Source organism: Schistocerca serialis, chromosome 2, assembly GCF_023864345.2.
Source record: "Schistocerca serialis cubense isolate TAMUIC-IGC-003099 chromosome 2, iqSchSeri2.2, whole genome shotgun sequence".
Classification (NCBI taxonomy): Eukaryota; Metazoa; Arthropoda; class Insecta; order Orthoptera; family Acrididae; genus Schistocerca; species Schistocerca serialis.
The window spans coordinates 1,063,690,101-1,063,710,988 of record NC_064639.1 but is presented as its reverse complement, the minus strand read 5'-3'; the positions used below and the strand labels follow the sequence as shown (position 1 = coordinate 1,063,710,988).

Genomic DNA, 20,888 nt, shown 5'->3' with positions numbered 1-20,888 from the left:
TTGGATTCCGTAGAAATGTTGGAACACGTGAGGCAATACTGACCCAACGACTTATCTTAGAAAATAGACGCCCGGGTTCCCGGGTTCGATTCCCGGCGGGGTCAGGGATTTTCTCTACCTCGTGATGGCTGGGTGTTGTGTGCTGTCCTTAGGTTAGTTAGGTTTAAGTAGTTCTAAGTTCTAGGGGACTTATGACCACAGCAGTTGAGTCCCATAGTGCTCAGAGCCATTTTTTAGAAAATAGATTAAGCTTTTGACAATGTTGATTGGAATACTCTCTTTAAAATTCTGAAGATGGCAGGGGTAAAATACAGGGAGCGAAAGGCTATTTACAATTTGTACAGAAACCAGATGGCAGTTATAAGGGTCGATGGGTATGAAAGGGAAGCAGTGCTTGGGAAGGGAGTGAGACAGGGTTGTAGCCTATCCCCGATATTATTCAATGTGTATATTGAGCAAGCAGTAAAGGAAACAAAAGAAAAGTTCGGAGTAGGTATTAAAATCCATGGAGAAGAAATAAAAACTTTGAGGTTTGCCAATGACATTGTAATTCTGTCAGAGGCAGCAAAGGACTTGGAAGAGCAGTTGAACGGAGTGGACAGTGTCTTGATAGGAGGGTATAAGATGAACATCAACAAAAGCAAAACGAGGATAATGGAATGTAGTCGAATTAAGTTGGGTGGTACTGAGGGAATTAGATTAAGGAATGAGACACTTAAAGTAGTAAAGGAGTTTTGCTATTTGGGGAGCAAAATAAGTGATGATGGTCGAAGTAGAGAGGATATAAAATTTAGACTGGCAATGGCAAGGAAAGCGTTTCTGAAGAAGAAAAATTTGTTTACATCGGGTATAGATTTAAATGTCAGGAAGTCGTTTCCGAAAGTATTTATAGGGAGTGTAGCCATGTATGTTAGTGAAACGTGGACAATAAATAGTTAGAGAAGAAGAGAATAGAAGCTTTCGAAATGTGGTGCTACAGAAGAACGTTGAAGATTAGATGGGTAGATCACATAACTAATGAGGAGGTATTGAAAAGAATTGGGGAGAAGGGGAGCTTGTGGCACAACGTGACTAGAAGAAGGGATCGGTTGGTATGACATGTTCTGAAACATCGAGGGATCACCAATTTAGTACTGGAGGGTAGCGTGGAGGGTAAAAATCGAAGAGGGATGCCAAGAGATGAATACACTAAGCAGATTCAGAAGGATGTAGGCTGCAGTAGGTACTGGGAGATGAAGAAGCTTGCACAGGATAGAGTAGCATGGAGAGCTGCATCAAACCAGTCTCAGGACTGAAGACCACAACAACAACAACAACAACAACTCAAGCGGTGGCCGGATGCCCTTCCTGGCGCCAAACCGATCACTTGACAACGCCTAAAAAGTCAAATTGCAGTCCCGCATTGTATCCAGAAGAAAATACTTGTCAAATGACGAAAACATTATCATTTAGACAATTCTACATGATTGTAGACCTATATCTCTGACGTCGATCTGTTGGAGAATTTTAGAACATGTTTTTTGCTCGCGTATCATGTCGTTTCCAGAAACCCAGAATCTACTCTGCAGGAATCAACATGGATTCCGGAAACAGCGATCGTGTGAGACCCAACTCGCTTTATTTGTTCACGAGACCCAGAAAATATTAGATACAGGCTCCCAGGTAGATGCTATTTTCCTTGATTTCCGGAAGGCATTCGATACAGTTCCGCACTGTCGCCTGATAAACAAAGTAAGAGCCTACGGAATATCAGACCAGCTGTGTGGCTGGATTGAAGAGTTTTTAGCAAACAGAACACAGCATGTTGTTCTCAATGGAGAGACGTCTACGGACGTTAAAGTAACCTCTGGCGTGCCACAGGGGAGTGTTATGGGACCATTGCTTTTCACAATATACATAAATGACCTAATAGATAGTGTCGGAAGTTCCATGCGGCTTTTCGCGGATGATGCTGTAGTATACAGAGAAGTTGCAGCATTAGAAAATTGTAGCGAAATGCAGGAAGATCTGCAGCGGATAGGCACTTGGTGCAAGGAGTGGCAACTGACCCTTAACACAGACAAATGTAATGTATTGCGAATACATAGAAGGAAGGGTCCTTTATTGTATGATTATATGATAGTGGAACAAACACTGGTAGCAGTTACTTCTGTAAAATATCTGGGAGTATGCGTGCGGAACGATTTGAAGTGGAATGATCATATAAAATTAATTGTTGGTAAGGCGGGTACCAGGTTGAGATTCATTGGCAGAGTCCTTAGAAAATGTAGTCCATCAACAAAGGAGGTGGCTTACAAAACACTCGTTCGACCTATACTTGAGTATTGCTCATCAGTGTGGGATCCGTACCAGATCGGGTTGACAGAGGAGATAGAGAAGATCCAAAGAAGAGCGGCACGTTTCGTCACAGGGTTATTTGGTAACCGTGATAGCGTTACGGAGATGTTTAACAAACGCAAGTGGCAGACTCTGTAAGAGAGGCGCTCTGCATCGCGGTGTAGCTTGCTCGCCAGGTTTCGAGAGGGTGCGTTTCTGGATGAGGTATCGAATACATTGCTTCCCCCTACTTATACCTCCCGAGGAGATCACGAATGTAAAATTAGAGAGATTAGAGCGCGCACGGAGGCTTTCAGACAGTTGTTCTTCCCGCGAACCATACGCGACTGGAACAGGAAAGGGAGGTAATGACAGTGGCACGTAAAGTGCCCTCCGCCACACACCTTTGGGTGGCTTGCGGAGTATAAATGTAGATGTAGATTGTGACTTTATAATGCTTAAGAAAAACAATCGATTATTACATGTGTGTGTGTGATTCTTTGTCGAGGAAGATATGTTACGTCCTCGTTACCAAATCCTCAGTCCAGTCACAATTTACGTTTGATATTATACAGTGTGTTTCACATTTCATGTTACAAACGTCTAGAGGTTGTAGAGGGAATTTAGCAGACCAAGTTTTACATAAGCCCCATGTCCAGAAACGTCATTCTTTGACGCTACAGAACTTCGAAGTTATAAACGTCGGCGCCTGTAAATGTATGTATATACACGGTGATTCCGTGATGATACTACATACTATCAATGATGATGGAGAAGCATAAATGTATCAACTTCATGTAAGGGTCCCTGTGCTGGAAACGAACGAGTCGAATTATCAGCGAAAACCGTTCTGATACTTCTGCCAGTTGTATACATGTACTGGTACTGTTGTTGCCAATATTGTAGGGTAGCCAACTTTTAGAGCCAGTAGTTTCGACCAAAAGAAGAAAAATGTCAAGTAAATATGGGCTCCACAATGCATACCTTAAGAATTATGAGCACTTCATCAATAGAGGAGATGTGTTTCACACTGTTAAAAAAGAATGAGTGCTCTTAGCTCCTCAGGCATGTAATTTAGAACCCATGTATACTGGACATTTTTTCTTGTCTTGGTCCATACTATTTCTGAAAGTTGCATGGTCTACATTCTTATCAACAGTACCAGTACACATACTCCACTGTCGGATGTTTCAGAAAGATTTTCGCCTGTAACTTTCGACTCGTTCTTTTCAGCTCTAGGTACCCTTATCTCAAACTCATACGTTTATCTGTTTCCACATTCCTTGAAAGTTAGTAACATCATCACAGGATCACTCTGTGTATACATACATTTACAGGCGCCTGTAACTTTGATGGTCTGTAGCGTCGTTGAATGACGTAATTGCCCTCTACGACATCTACACCCGTGTAACATCAATTGTGAAACGCCCCGTGTATGATCGTGCTTCCGTTAAATAAGCGTTGGTGTGTTATAGAGCCACATGCTTTTTCGGAAGGTCTTCTGTTCAATGTACCTCATTACATTTCAGCTCGGAATGTTTTAAGATTCTACTACCGATAGATGCCATTGATATTTCTGTTACGCGTTTTGTAGCCAGGTGTGACTCTGCTCTTTCTCCCAAACACTGCCCACTGTTTGTGTAAATTATTTCGAGGGATTTAATGTATTGATGTGTTTAAGGGCTTAACTCGGCCACAAATAATATGTGGAACGTGAAAGGGATAACTTTAGGTCCTGTGGATCTATACAGTTGTAGCGATTTTAGTATTTTCTCAACACCTCCGATACCAGTATGTTTGTTGATCATCTTCAAATTGTACAACAAAAACTGGGACGGCAGTCCTGAATTTTGTTTTGTAAAGGAACATTTGAAAATGGAAATGAGCATTTTTACTTTTGCATCATCGCAGTCTGAGTTTCGGCTGACTTCCATTCGTATGCCGATCTAGGTTTATATACTGCGAATCCAGTGAAATGAAGTTATGTCTACCGGAGGCTTTTTTTTGCTTTTTTTTTTTTTTTTTTTTTTTTGCTTCGAGTGTGACTTTGTTTTTAAATATGACGTTTATTCTCAGAACTTGTCACGTCGCAGGAAACCATAACCGCTTGATAATTTTCAAATAACTGAAACATTTTGACGTTTGATCACATTTTCAGTCAAAAATAACGAATTCAAAATACAAGAAAAACCGAATTCACTGCGAAAGACAATGAAAAATCAAGAGATACTGGCGTGTCGTTTCACAAAATGCCCACATCGTCCAATGATGCGCAAATGTATATTGTTGCATCGTGCCTTCTGTTCCGCCCGGTACCGTACCTATTTTTTATTTAGCAAAGGAATACAAGACTGCCACTCGTCTATAAATATGAGTATAAAGGGAAATCATTTTGTGTTATTTCAAACACTAGAAACCCCCAACACTTCTACAAGTACGGTGCACTGTCACGAGGTTGGTAGTTCCCCCACTTTCCTACTGTGACGCGCAAAGTGCTATATAAGCCGAGACAAAGACGCACACGCCGCTTTCCTGTGGAGGATGGAGTCGAAGTAACGTGGAGAGCGCAGCGTGGAGGGCAGGAAGCCACAGCAAAGTAAGTTGGTAACAAGTTCTTGTGGATGTTGTTTTCACACGAGCTATTAAGAGAAACGCAGTCTTGCTTGTTGCACGTTAAGTTTCTTTCTAACTTGCGCACACACAGAAGTTTCGAACAGTTTCGTCTCATGTGGCGAACTGGTTGAAAGCTTAGTTTTTCTTGTGATCACTGTGTTTGCGAAATGTAGTACTGTATTAAGAGTTTCACTGAATTGACATCATTAAAAATGCTTTACAAGGCGATACACGTGCAGGAGCCAAAGATGATGTGGTATTTTACCGTGCAGGAAGCAAACAGCGTTTATTTTTTCTTTTAAACTACACCAGTTTGTTAGAGAATAACTTGCCGTGCGCAGGTATTTTGATATGTGCGTAGAACTTTCCAGTATATTGTGTTTGTATGGTGTGACTGTATGTCAAGATACATTCCAAAGCATGAAAAACAATTCCGTTTGAAGAACATGTATGATTAGAGGCCGACATGTTTAAGCATAATTCTAGCTTACGAAGGCGTTAATTGTAGTGCTAGACTTGTATCTGTCTTTGCGTGCGGATAACCGTTGTGTATTAATTGCGCGGGAAGATTGATTCAATGTTGGTGCTTGTGGATAGTTCTTGAGCGAATAAGATTAAATTTGAGCAACAATACAAATTTTTGTTCTTGTCGATAGAGTATTTAACGCTTAAATATGTATAATATAATAAATTCATATTGGAGGAATTCCCCTAGCGAACAAGCTTTGGCAGGTTGGGGCTGAAGGGTTTCTAAGTGACATCTGGCACCCCTTTACAGTATTATTTCACTATACAGGAAAGGGTATAATCTGTTGCCTTTTATAGTTAGAAATCACCTATTGCTTGCTGTGACTGTCAGTTTTTGGATTTTTAGTGTGGCTTATTAAGATCAGTTGGAACATTTAATATTGTATTTTATTGATCCATGTAATCATAATATTGTGCAGTTTGGACATGTATTGGACAAGTCAGCATACATTTTTACAAGTAATTTTTACAGTCACATTGTAACAATGTTTCATGAAAGTTGGTTCAATATTATAAGAAAGCAGGAGACATTGTACTTTCACTTGTTCATTCTTAGGAAATGTGCACCATAATCAGGCCTAATCCTGACATGGAAGACAGTTTTTTGGTAACTTATTCTGGACTGAATCATATGTAGGGCCCACTGCTGTCTTGTTTAATAGCTACGAATGTGTTCATTGAATATTACCGGTCTGCCTTTCCTTTGGAAGTTTAAACAGATGGTGGTGCCATAATACCAAGTTTCTGGAAATGTTGCCTGCATGATTCATCATCTCAGATTGCGTGTTATACATATTGCCTTTTAAATTGCAATTTGAAGATTCCTTTGCTGCAGGGCGAGTTCCACCGGGATCCCCCTATTGTAGTATGATATGAACGTAAGAAGAATATACTTGTCTAGGGACTAATTGGTGACAGATTTCCTGAATGCCCATAGAGTATAAACACACAGTTGACAGCTTGTTTAGATTTAACTGACATGAGTGTTCCATTTAAGATTTTCTTCAAGCCACATACCAAGAAACCAAGGGAACTTGCACTGGTGAGCTTTTGGTTATTTAGGAGCAAGTCGAAGAGTTCTCGTTCTTGAGATGAGAAGCTGAAACTCGTGTAGGGTTTTTTTTTTTTTTCCCACAGTAGTGATATTTTTCTTACTGAACCATTCACTCAGTGATGGCACAAGTGGTTTATTATTTCAATCGTGGTCAGCTTTGTCTTGTGTCTATTACCTGGATGTGTGTCATCTGCAAACAGTGTAGTATACCTTAAAGTAAGCTTCATGTTTGGCATCAGTATATGGCCGAAACAGTAAGGGTCCCAGGACATATAACAGTTCAATTTCTGACAACTTGAGATCACTGTGCACAATACAACATCAGAAGTGAGGTATCTTGACAAATTTGATAATTTTAAATTATTAAATTCTCCTTCACTTGGCAGCTGCTATCTGGAAAGTGAGAGACTGGTGTTCTTTCCTTTACTTGGGCACTTTTTTAGAGGTGTAGACGGGTCGACAGAAGCGTCCGATCCCACGCGTCGGCTTTGACCCGTGACGTAAGGGTGTTTTGTGTGACGTCATGATGGCGCGGAGTTTGGTTTGAGTGTGGCTGTCTCCAGTTCTGTTTTATCTTATTTTATTTACTTTTCTGATCTGTTCGTTCTATCCCGTGAGATTTTTTTTTTTTGAAAGACAAAAAACACTAATCAGCTACTGAAGCATCTTTATCTTCTCCCCCCTGGGGAGGTGGGTGGGTATTCATGCATGGCTGTCTTCACTTACACGTTGTAGCTACTCAAGGCGCCTAAATTTGTTTATATTTCGTTTGCCCCCCACCCAAAACACACCATTTCCCGCGCTTGTCCCGTTAGTGTCATTAGGCTTCTTGTGGAAAGTGTGTGTGTTTGTTTTTTGTTTCCGCCATATTTGTGACGTCATGGCTCAAAGCAGACGGGCGGGATCGGACGCTTCCATATTTCCGAGGTAGACATTTGGCCTAAGAGATAAAGAGTAGTAATATTCAAGTTACGGTTATAAAGTTTTTGTTTTATTGTAAATTGACTGTCAATTTTGTGATGACTTCTATGTGGCACACAGTAGTACACCTGTGAAATCTGTGACTATTAAATACATGCTGTGACAGTTTTAGTTGTATATAATTATTTCTTATTCTAGCATTACATGAAGTAAAATGGCATACTGGTAACATCTTCACATCATTGCTTGCACACTCCCCATCAGCCTGTGGATGTGTCACATTTTCAACATGAAATCCAATATTTATTATCACCATCATCAGACATCAGGTGAGAATTTGCAACACCTCAAATTCTATATACTAGTTTTCTTCTGCACTGAAGTTTTTTTCCATTAAAATAGTTTTCTCATACACTGTGACTGAATGCGTTTTCCAGAAATTAAGCTCATCTATCAGTATGTCAGAACGCAGAAATGAAGGCTTCTTCCGCAAGTCTTGCAGGAAAAGGAATCGGAAAAGGAAGTGTACCACACTTCCTTGGGCTGCTGCAAATTTCACCCTTGTACATGTACATTATCTTGGTAACTGAGAACGCACAACTGTTTTCTCCCAGTAAGTATTTATACTGTAATGTATAGTCTTATATCACCAAACTTGGATTTTCTTTCTTAATTTTGTGCTTTTTATTCAGTGGCTTGTTGTCAGCTCCTGAAATGTTTCTTTTAGCTAGTTTGGCTTGCAGATATGGTGATGGTGTTCTTATTGGTATTGGAAGTTACCGCTAGACTAACTTTTTCCCAGGAACATCATCTAAGTCCTGAGGTTCTGTAATTTCATGACAATGCTGGTATTATCTCGATACCGTAGTGTATAGGCCCTTTTTTGGAAATCTGTAGTCTGTATTTCTTTTGTAAATGTGGATGAACAGTCTGGTCTCCAGTTCTGCAGGTTTTCACATTGGCAGTCACAATTGTCTAGCATATATAGAATGGTGGAAATTTCAAAAATTTTAAGATGTTTGTAACTATTCTTTTTGATGAAGGTTTCTCGGGTCTCCAGCCAGGTGGGGACCCGAGAAACCTTCATCAATAGTTTGAACGCCGGGAAAGCCTACAGTCACATACAATTCTTTTTGCTTCTTTCTCAGTATAATTCTGATGAGTTCCTTCTTTATTTCATTTTGTTCCTGTGACAGCAGAGTCCCTCCATACAGTGATTCCATATTGCATATAAGGTTCAGAAACTCCATTATAAATAGTGTACAATAGATCTTGAAGTGCATACTGAGCCAATTATGTACCACAAATGTCACAGAGCTTAGTGTGTTCGAACGATTATTTATCTGCTGTTTCCAAATTAGATCCTTGTCTAGTTTTATACATGACCACCTAACTGAAGCTGCTTCACCCAGTCCAGTCCAATCAAAAAATTATTTACATACTAATTGAAGAGGAAAGGTCCCATTACAGAAACTTGAGGTGCACCACATTTCATGTTAGGAACTTATGATCTGTATATTATGCTCAGTTACATATTGCCTCCTGTCACAGAGATCTGATGTTATCCAGGTTGCTGCATGCCTGTGTATACCAGTTATATATAATTTTTTAATAGTAGGACTGATTGGTTGTGTCAGATTCCTTGGGTAGGGCAAAGAAAACTCCATTCGATTTTCCTAGACCTGTACAATAAAGTCTGTTGATTATGACGTTGCTATACCTTTTATTTCCCATTCTGGTATTCGTGTTGAGCTTTCAGTCTTTTGAGCATGAGCATTTCTATTATTTTTGAAAAACCTGATACTACAGATTCTGGTCTGCATTTGTTAGGATCATCATTCTTTCTGTTTTTTTGTACACAGATACTACCTTCCAATTAATGAGCAGTTGACAGTATCCAATAGTGGTGTGTGACATTTCATCGTGTCCAGTAGACTTTTTCTTAGCTTGTTTATAATCTTGGTTATTTCCTCATCGGATACTGGGTTCAAGAACATTAGGTTGCTTATCTGTCACTGTGGTCTGGTGACTTCCTTTGTTGTTACGTCCATGTTTTAAGTTTTCTACTGTATCTCTGTAGTTTTCATGGCTCATTGTTTGCCTATATGTGGGTTCCCTTGACTGCAGCTGTACATTTCACTTTCCACGTTGCTTGCTGTCTGCTGCGAAGGGTAGATTTGTCTTGGTTGAGATGGCAGTCTGATCTGTTGTGTAGCTTGAGGTTTAGGCGAAGTTGGAAGGCGATAACTTCATTGAGAGTTTACTGAGCCATTAACTATGAATCCTGTGGCATTTCTAGGTGGGGAGTGTTTTGAACTATGACTGCGCAAGGGTCCCGTAGACATTGGGCCTGAACTACCACTGCCAACTGCAGCCAAACTGCCCAAATCATCCTGTACCAGTATTTGTAAATTCAGCTTACTTCTCAAAAAAGTATTTTGTCCATGTGAGTTATGCTGTGAAGGAGTAGGTGGCAACAGGCCTCAAAATGTTTACTCTGTTGTAGGCAACAGTTAAATTGCATTTAAATCTGGCATTTTGGAGTCTTGGGGGAAACATTGTTTAGCTTCATTCATTCGTAGTTGAAGCGTTTGCTGCAAAAACCAGGCAAATCACAAAATACATATTCTGAGAAAACTGAAAAGCGAAGTTTGACATCTACAGAAGGTGTGTATTTTTGAGAAATTATATAAGACAACATTACTTGCTTATAGCTCTGTATTTTATATGCAATGTATAAAATTTTGAAATTAAAAATACACATTAATCAATCAAATTGCAATTATAAATATTTGGACTTCATGGTTTTTGCACCAAAGACTTCAAAATCTGAAATACTGCATGCAAAATCGGACATAAATAACATGAAAACAAAATAACAATTAATGAATCATAATTTACTTTTTATTGATTACCAGGCATTTTACAATATCTTTTGTCGGAGAAATTATACATAGTTTTGCATGCCTTATAACGTAAACTATTCTGTCCTGATGTAAATTTTTTAAGGATATTATCATTAACTAAATATAAAATCTACAGTCCCAGAACATTTTGTTGACCTACTTGATTTACTTCATGGTCATTTTAAAATATTCTTACTCTATTTCATTTGGGCTGTGTTCACCATCATCATTTCCTGCAGAGTTTTTCATAGAAACCCATATGTGCAGTAGGAATATACTTTCTAACCAATTTCATGACATAATATTTGTGCCTTTTAAGAGGTATAGGACCACCATACAGTGATTCCTCTGGGAAGGTAATGTCACCTTTCATTGCCTTCTTTAGTGGTGCAAACTCTGACATAACAGTCATCTGTTGAGTCTGGCTGGCTTTAAGTATGTATTTGTGAGCATAGCTGTACTACAATATTTTATACTGTGAAATTTTGAAAAGCTCATTGTGTTTTGCTTTCATATTTGTTTTAAAGAACTGTTTAAAGTGGTCTTTGTAACTTTTGAACATGTTTTGTTTCACAGGAACTAGATTGCACCTTCCCGAAGAGTGGCATTCACTTTTTAGAAAAAACATCTAAATTCTTGAAACTTCCTGGCAGATTAAAACTGTGTGCCCGACCGAGACTTGAACTCGGGACCTTTGCCTTTCGCGGGCAAGTGCTCTACCAACTGAGCTACCGAAGCACGACTCACGCCCGGTACTCACAGCTTTACTTCTGCCAGTATCTCGTCTCCTACCTTCCAAACCTTACAGAAGCTCTCCTGCAAATCTTGCAGAACTAGCACTCCTGAAAGAAAGGATACTGCGGAGACATGGCTTAGACATGGGATGTTTTTGTTTTGGGCAGCACAGTTATCTGAAAATAATACAATTTCAGTTGTATCAGGGGGAATGACATGTTTAAGGTACCAATCTAAGCAGGAAATAACTTCATCAGGATCCCTTTTGCTATCACATTCTGTGCACATGAACATGTGAGCCTTTCCACTGCTGCAACAGTGTATATTAAAGTTGTGCATCCACAGTTGTCTCAGATAAAATACATCTGTTGAAGGAAGTACTGGAAGAGGCAAATTTTGGTGGCAATCAGAAGCTAAACATGCAACAGCTTTATTTTCCCTGGCCCTTTTACTTTCTTCCCTAAGTTGTTCATAGAATACTTCACTCTTTCGCAAATGTACTTCGAAACATTTTCTTTTGCAGTTGCGTGCAGGCCCAGTTTCACGAGCTGGAATAACCTCGCCATTGTATGTTACATATGACTCTCCACATAGCCTTTTCAGTTTGTCTCTGTTTCTGTTCCATTTACTAGAATCACCTTTTATTTTCGTTGTCACGTGTTCATATTCACTATCGCTGCGTGAATCATCGGAAGACATGCCTTAAACACAATATACAGTACAGATAAATGCACGATCTGAACAACTTCACATGCAGCCATGTAAACAACACAACAGCCTGCCACACTAGTGCTGCCAACTACCGGTGCAAGAACCAGGCAAGTCCAGGACTAATGTGTTTCTTCCACCAAACGTAACCATGCATATCTCATTCAGATCAGTCCACAAAAGTCTGGCTCTTGCACCAAAAGATGCACGTTCTGATGTTATATCACATGCCGAAACACCTCATTTTTGACCAGAAATGGACTTATGTGGCTTTAGCAGCAAGCCCGTCAATTTATGTCTCTGATTTCTACGAATTTGAGTGAGAAGGGGCACTCACCTGAGAGGTGGTTTTCGTTGTGAATACTGTGTACGTTCTACACGAACATCTATATTTATACTCCTCAAGCCACCCTCTCCCCAAGTGAGCCCACAGCTCTCTTGTAGGTACAGGGATGGTGCGCATGGTTCCCTGAGCCACTGCAGCCTTCCTTTCTTTTCTGGGCTGGTTTACCTTCCTCTTCCATCTCCTTCGCTGCCCCTACTCCATTCTCTTTGCCTCTTCCTTTTGTCTCTCCTGGTGTTCTTATGTTCGTCTGGCTATCCTCCTGACTTCGCTTTGTTGTGCGATTTCTGGTCTGCTTGTGGGGGTTTGACCTCTATCTGTAAATTGGAGTCCGTAGTGTGAGCCAGATGGGGAAGAACTCACTTCCTAGCATCTTTGGTGTGGGTTCCTGTCACCGTCCTTCCTCCCTGTCCCCCCCCCCCCTTCCCCACCATAGCCCTCGCCTCGCCAGGAAGCTGGTGCTGCCACTAGGTGATCCCTGTTTGCAGTGGGTGGTACCAGGGCGGATGTTTGGCACATGATGCGTGTTCCACCAAACTCCTTTTCTTTGTGTGACATTGTAGATGACAAGTAAGTCATTAAGAAAGATGTGATATGGCTTACATGCTGCTCGAGAAGTTCAGGGTAACGGTACATAGATGCAACATCAATCTTCTACACCGATTGCTCTAAAACGATAGATAATTCAGGATACACTTCTACGTGTCCTACTGGTGTGGAACATCATTTACTGCCAGGATCATATTGTAGTGTGTTCACAGAGCAGAGCAGTTAGCATAAACAGGGTCGTCAGTTTCTCGGGCCTCCACTCCCTCCCCCGCACAGTGTTTTAATATGTACCAACTCAATGACTAGCTTACAGGCTGTAGACTGATGCTACTCCCACCATCTTTTGGTCTCTGCTATCCATGAACTCTCTCTACCCATGGCTGCACCGTGTGCTCTATTGCCTTCCTCTGGGTCCCAAGCCATATGGGCATCCTGGGGAGTGAACTGCTGACCGTTCAGTGTGGCGATACTTACCCCCAATCCCTTCCATGATGCTAGGTGCAGATAAGCAGATTGAAGTCAAGTCTCTTTTTGCCCAACAGTAGAATGAATCTGGTGCACTACTGCTCTTAAAAGGCTCTACATAGTTGGGAAACTACTGCAGTTTGGCACTCGTTTGTGTGTGTGTGTGTGTGTGTGTGTGTGTGTGTGTGTGTGTGTGTGAGGTCCTCTTCCTTTTTCCCTTTGTACTAAGTACAGCTCTCCAGATTCCTTGTCTTTCAGCAGACAAGTCGTGGATGGTTAAACTAGTCCTCAGTTTTCTACGTGAATGTGGTTTTTATTTTCAGTTATAAAATTTTGCTTTGCTCCTGGAGCAGGGCAGGATGGATGTGTTTGGGGCCTGTGTTTCCTAAGTCTGGGACCCATGACCACTCCCCCATGCAAAAAGCACTCTTTCTCCCACCCCTCAGTTTTTAGAATTGATGTACCCTTTTATGCCTTCTACTGTGTGTTCTAACTTCTTTGCTTTATAGTTTGACCCTACTGACTAGATCCACCCACTTCAGTCTGTATAAGTAATGAATCTGGGAAGAAGACGTCGGTCTTCGTGCAGCTGTGCGAACAACAGCATTGGACCGTTCACACAGAAGATGCCGTGATACTACAGGAGGAAAAGGCATACGTGCCTTGTAGTCTATAAAGCAATAGACAATAGCTATTAATACCTCTTAACTATGTAGGTGCTCAAGTCGTCATGCATGGTCCAACAGTGTTCTGTGGTGCAAGTAACTTTGAATTGCGGGAGTGATGACCTAACCGTTTTGTCCCATACCCTCTTCAATCAATCAATCCATCTGCGAGCCACCTTGAAACGGTGTGTGGCAGAGGTTACTTTTTGTACAAGTGTCACTCGTCCAGTTGTGTATATGTTGGTGGGAAGAAGGGTTGTTGGTAAGCATCAGTATAGGCTTTAATCTCCCTAATTTTATATTCGTGGTCTTTTCAAGAGATATTCATAGGAGGAAGCAATGTATTGGTTGACTCAGCGAGGAATACATGGTATTGGAACTTAATTACAGTATGCCAGGAACCTTATGACAGTATGCCATAACATAATGTTGAATGCCTCTAGCAGCATCTGCCAGTGAAATTGGCTAAGCATCTGCATGATGATCTTGCTCTTACTGAATGAACCTGTAACAAAATGTGCTGCTCTTCTTTAGATCTTCTCTATTTCCTGTAACTGTCCTGTCTGGTGCGGATTCCACACTGTTAGCAATATTCAAGTATTGGTCAAACGACTGTTGCGTAAGCTGCTTCCTATGTTGATGGACTAAATTTCCTGAGGATACTTCCAGTGAATCTGCCTGGCAGTTACCATACTCGCCATTATTGTGGTAATTCCACTTAGGATTATTCCATACGCATGCCATTGGATACTTTATGATCATAAATGCTTCCAGTGATTGTTCTGCAATCATGTGATCTTCCACTAAAGGGTCTTCTGTCGATGCAATCATAGTACATTAACATATGTTTGTGTTGGGGGTCACTTGCCACACTCCCCAGCGATTCTCTGTTAGTATTCTTGCATTTCGCTTCCGTGTATACAACAGCACCAATTGCAAAACATCTCACAGAATTCCTATGGCCGGTATTACACTATCAAATTTCTTTGTCAAAGATTTGATCAAAGATGTGATCCAATATTCCGTCCAATATATTGGACAAAGATCTTTGACGTAGCGCTACGAGGGGTATTACACTGTCATCAAATTTTTCGTCAAAGTTCAAGATGGCTGACAACAACTTGTTATTAACCGCAGCAGTTCTACGTACTCCAATTGCATTGTGTGCACATGCGGAAAAGAAGTGGGGGGAGAAAATGGAACCATACATACGAGGTTGACAGTCTTAAAAGTCCTGGGATTACAACTTGATAATAAATTCAGTTGGGAGGAGCACACCACAGAACTGCAGAACGCCTTAACAAATCTGTATTTGCAATTCGAGTGTTAGCAGACATAGGCAACATAAAAATGAAAAAGCTTGCATACTTTCATTGTCATATGGGATAATATTTTGGGGTAAATCTTGAAGTCAAACAAAAGTTTCCAAGGTCCAAAAGCGTGTAATACGTATTATTTGTGGAGTAAATTCACGGACCTCCTGCAGAAACCTCTTCAAAGAACTGGGTACTTCAGATTCTTGCATTGGTACGGGGGAAAATAAGAATGAAAATGAAACTGTTGGCGGGCCAGAAGTACAGTGAGACTGTCGTTTGGACGTACGAGATTTGCAGGTTAGCTTTTTTGTTTTGTATTTCATGCCTAGATACTTCCGTAGAGATATTGTTGCATGTGGATCATTATATGTAATGATTATTACAATACATGCAACGATATGTTTGTACAGTTATCTAGGCATGAGAAACAAACAAAAAAAACTATAACTCTCGTAGGCCCAAATGACAGTCTCACTATACTTCCGGCTCGCAGGTTAACTACTGCCTCTCAGTATATTTACTTCTTAATAAAATTTGTCGTAAATAATATATCTCTTTTTCCAACAAACAACTCAGTTCATACATACAATACCAGGAACAAAAATGATCTGCACAAGGACTTAAAAACACTTACTTCAGTTCAAAAAGGGGTCCACTACTCAGGAACACTCATCTTCAATAATTTGCCAGGAAACATAAAAAAATTAGTTAGAAATAAAGATCAGTTTAAAAGGAGCCTGAAAGACTTACTACTGGCAAACTCCTTCTACTCCATTGGCGAAATTTTTAATAGAAACAAATGATGTATTTATTCATACTATTAGTATTTTTATTTCAGCTTAAAAAAAATCGACATGTTCCACATCCACGAGGATCTCCTCAGCACGGATCTATGGAACGAAAAACTAATCTAATCTGGGTGAAGCCGTGGGTTTTACGACGACACGATAAAAGCATTCAACAAAACTTGTTACGTGAGCTTACAGTGGAAGACGTCAAGTCGTACATCAATTACTTAAGAATGGATGAGCATACATTTCTGTATGTGCTCAATGAAGTGTATCCTCATATCACAAAGCACAATTTTCACTTAAGAACTGCTACATCTTCAGAAGACAGGCTCACTATAACACTCCGATTCCTTGCTACAGGAGAGGGTTATGTTATGTTAGGTTAGGTCAGGTCAGGTTAGGTCTCCAATCTTCTTAATCTATTTTTTATTCAGGGTGCGTCACGTTGTAGAGCGCCTGATAAGCTTCAGACATCTCTATTAATTCTGTAGTTGTCGGCACACACCAATTGTATTTACCGGCAATGGTTATAAAAACACTACAGACGACAGAACGCTGCAGCGATGCTAGCGCTCCGCGTGGTAACATATCGCATTGCAGTGAACAGAAGACAAGCGATTTCTTTGATCAAATATACGGCCTCGGCCTAGATTTGATCAAATATTGGACGACATTTGTCAAAGATCCCTATTACACTATCAAATATCTTTGACAAAGATATTGGACAAAGAAATTTGATAGTGTAATACCGGCCTATGTTATCTTGTTGTTGTTGTTGTGGTCTTCAGCTGAGACTGGTTTGATGCAGCTCTGCATGCTGCTCTATCCTGTGCAAACTTCCATCTCCCAGTACTTACTGCAACCTACATCCTTCTGAATCTGCTTAGTGTATTCATCTCTTGGTCTCCCTCTACGATTTTTACCCTCGACGCTGCCCTCCAATGCTAAATTTGTGATCCTTGTTGCCTCAGAACATGACCTACCAACCGGTCCCTTCTTCTAGTCAAGTTGTGCCACAAACTTCTCTTCTCCCCAATCCTATTCAATACCTCCTCATTAGTTATATGATCTACCCATCTATTCTTCTGTATCAGCATTCTTCTGTAGCACCACATGTCGAAAGCTTCTATTCTCTCGTCCAAACTATTTATCGTCCATGTTTCATTTACATACATGTCTGCACTCCATACAAATACTTTCAGAAACGATTTCCTGACACTATCTGTGCTCGATGTTAACAAATTTCTCTTCCATTTCCAGAATATTGTCCTCGAGTACGTCACCCTTGTATAGACCCTCTATATACTCCTTCCACCTTTCTGCTTTCCCTTCTGTGCTTAGAACTGGGTTTCCATCTGAGCTCTTTATATTCATACAAGTGGTTCTCTTTTCTCCAAAGGTCTCTCTAATTTTCCTGTAGGCAGTATCTATCTTACCCCTAGTGAGATAAGCCTCTACGTCCTTAAATTTGTCATCTAGCCACCCTTGCTTAGCCATTTTGCACTTCCTGTCGATCTCATTTTAGAGACGTTTGTATTCCTTTTTGCCTGCTTCTTTTAGTGCATTTTTATATTTTCTCATTTCATCAATTAAATTCAATATTTCTTCTGTTACCCAAGGATTTATACTAGCCCTCGTCTTTTTACCTACTTGATCCTCTGCTGCCTTCACTACTTCATCCCTCAGAGCTATCCATTCTTCTTGTACTGTATTTCTTTCCCCCATTTGTGACAATTGTTCCCTTATGCTCTCCCTGAAACTCTGTACAACCTCTGGTTTAATCAGTTTGTCCAGATCCCATCTCCTTAAATTCCCACTTTTTTTGCAGTTTCTTCAGTTTTAATCTACAGCTCATAACCAGTAGATTGTGGTCAGAGTCCAAATCTGCCCCTGGAAATGTCTTACAATTTAAAACCTGGTTCCAAAATCTCTGTCTTACCATTATATAATGTATCTGATACCTTCTAGTATTTCCGGGATTCTTTCATGTGTACAACCTTCTTTTATGATTCTTGAACCAAGTGTTAGTTATGATTAGGTATTGCTCCTGTGCAAAATTCTGCCAAACGGCTTCCTCTCATTTCTTTTCACCAATCCATATTCACTTACTATGTTTCCTTCTCTCTCTTTTCCTACCAGATCATTTTCATACGTTCTGAAAAGTTATCATTCAATCTTCCAGTACCACTCTGCTGGGGCTTGCCCGAAGTTACTTTTGCGTTTGAAGAATTTTCAGTTCACAATGATATGCTGTGTTCTGTTAGCTAGCAAAACTACAATCCAGTCACATATTCAGTATGGTACTCCATAAAGTCTAGGAACACCGCATCTACCTGGGTGCCTGTGGCTACTGCTTTCTGAGATTGAGCTGGGTTTCACAGGATTTTTCGGGACCCATGTTGATTCCTACAGAGATTTTCGGTCTAAAACATGTTGCAAAATTCCACAACAGAATGACATAAGAGGTGTAGGGCTATTGGTTTTGAGCATCTTCTTGGTGACTCTTCTTGAAAATGGTGATGTTCCCCCCTCCCCCCAATCATTTGGAATACTTTGTTCCTCAAGAGGCCTATGTTACACTGCTGCTGGAAGTGAGGTGAATTCTTTCACAAACTCTGTGTAGAATTGAACTGGGGTTCTATCAGATCCAGTGGTGTTTATTCTGTTGAGCAATTCCAATTGCTTTTCAACACATGGGCACTTACTTAGATGTCATTTTGATGTGTCTATGATGATTTAAGGGTGGAACTACAGTGTGATCTGCTGTGAAACATGGTGAAAAATGTTGTGATTTTCTGGCAAGTTAGTGGCTGCAGTTAATGAATGTTGTGCATGTTGAGTAACAAAATCACGAAGTTACCTTTACACTGTACGGAAACCTTCAGAAGCCTGCTTATGTTCCCGAATTGTTTTCTTTTACCCCTAGTGTTATTTATATGATAAATTTTATATAAACGTGCAGTATTGAACATCGGGAATTTGTAAGCAGATGGAAACAAAACAAGCCACAGAAGAATGATGCACTAGAAAATAGAGAACCTCACAAAGCAAAGCCCAATTTTTAAGACATCGTGTGAGAATCTATACTGAAAGGAACGTGTCATTTTTCTTTATCTTTTGCCCCTCCCTATATTACTAAAGTCAGGAGTCTATAAAACACTGTTCTTGCATTTTGTGGTTATGTTCAGTCACTATAGTGTACCTCTACCTGTGCAGGATTGTGAATATAAAACAATTTGCAAATCCTATACCTCTTAAAGATCTATTTAGTAAATGCACCAAAACGTATCTGGATTAACTATGTGTATCGAAGTATCAAATAGAAAATAGTGCCCCACACATTGTTATTCATCAAGTGGTTCATAGTAATTGTTGCTTGTACATGCACTACAATACTCATTTGCTACTAAGGTGAATGTGGAGTGTGAATATATGGCAGATTTATTTACACTGTAAAATGGGCTCATGCCCGACTACACAAAAGAGTAATTCTCTATTGCTGCCAGAGGTGAAGTGTTCATTTTTATGACAATTTTGTGTAACTTGCAAACATATTAAAAAAGACTTCTTGAGGTTGTAAGGAATAAAACTTTTTTTTTTCCACAGGTGTTCCAGTTTGAGGTGGTGGGCTCCCACAGAAAACAAGAAAATTGTCAAAATCAAAGTTATATTTTAACACGTTTGAGATACAAACTTATGTAACAGTGCTGAGTGTGTGCAGGAGGAGAGCTCTTGTGCTATTGACTCTCTTAGGGTAGCACCCCAACCCAAGAAAAGTCTCAAAATATAAATTACGCCTCGCAAAAAAGCCAACTCAACAAATCTCCTAAAGTTGAATATGGGAACCTAGTCAAGAAACAAACCAAACTAAATCAATCATACCCTTCTTCCTAGCGAACCTCTTCTCTTTAGTTGAGGTTGTTGGGGGGCCCATGTCAGATGTGTTCACACACCAGAGAGCTAAGTGTGAACCATCTGCACCTGTTGAGGCGGGGACTGTAATGTCCCAACTTCCTGCAGTACAGTTCTTTGTTACTACTTGATGTGTTGCAGTTCTCACTTTGGCCAGTTATTTTTTTTTTTCTAAATTAACTGGACTGCAGTGGGTGAGGATGCTATCCTAAGTAGACTATACTCAGCACATGTAGAACTCTTCTTGCTTTGGGATGAAGTTACTTAAGATATTCTCCCTTGTATTTTTGTTTTTTCATTTGTCAATATGATCATGCAAGAATCCCTGGAGAACAGTTGTGCTTAATTTTTGTTTCAAATTTTCTGTGTGTAAATTGAAAATCTTTTTAAGTGAACATACTGGTAATAAGTAATGTTTGTTTTGTCTCAACTTACAACTGGACAGCAGGATTACCTTACTTCATGTAATGTTTGTTGTAATAAACAAGGATCAAATGGAGTGTTTGTTTGATTTAATTATTTAAATTGTTCATAATTCCAGAAAAAAATCGATAAATTAGGCATTTACCTATGCAGATCTGAAATTGTCAATGCACATTAGCTTAATACACACACAAACATCGTCCGTAGTAGTCTAATGCAATGTTTACGTTTATTAAGCATCTGGGCCTGTGGATCCCCATGAATACAAAATCTTAAGAATATTAGCTGTTAACCCTAGGATGCCTAAGGAGGGGGGGGGGGGATGTTTGTTGAACCAACAATTTTTTTTTATGGCCCCCCCCCCTGCTTTTGCCCAAGTAACTTTCATACTACATATTTCCTTTGAGTTATTGTTTGTTAGCTATTTTATGAAACATTAGTGTCTATGTATTTTATAGAAAATTCCTGCTTTGAAAGAAAAAAAATTAATAAACTTATTAACTTGTAATGGGTCCAACAACCCGTTCCCCTCTTAGGCTTCCATGCTATAGAAAATTTCCCTTAGTAGGATTTTGTATTTCTCATCTCTACAACAATGCAAGTTAGTTTCTTGGTGATTGGTATTCTTGATATTCACAACATC

The 20,888-nt window shown here is 39.9% G+C and overlaps 1 long non-coding RNA gene across 1 annotated transcript; it reads left to right on the top strand.

Moving 5' to 3' along the window:
- The first annotated feature begins 4,773 nt into the window (after positions 1 to 4,773).
- On the top strand, positions 4,774 to 20,321 carry LOC126458518 (uncharacterized). The gene is made up of 4 exons (XR_007585644.1): positions 4,774 to 4,912; positions 7,631 to 7,761; positions 7,870 to 8,045; positions 19,517 to 20,321. It is a non-coding gene; the product is annotated as an uncharacterized LOC126458518 (long non-coding RNA).
- Positions 20,322 to 20,888: the final 567 nt, after the last annotated feature.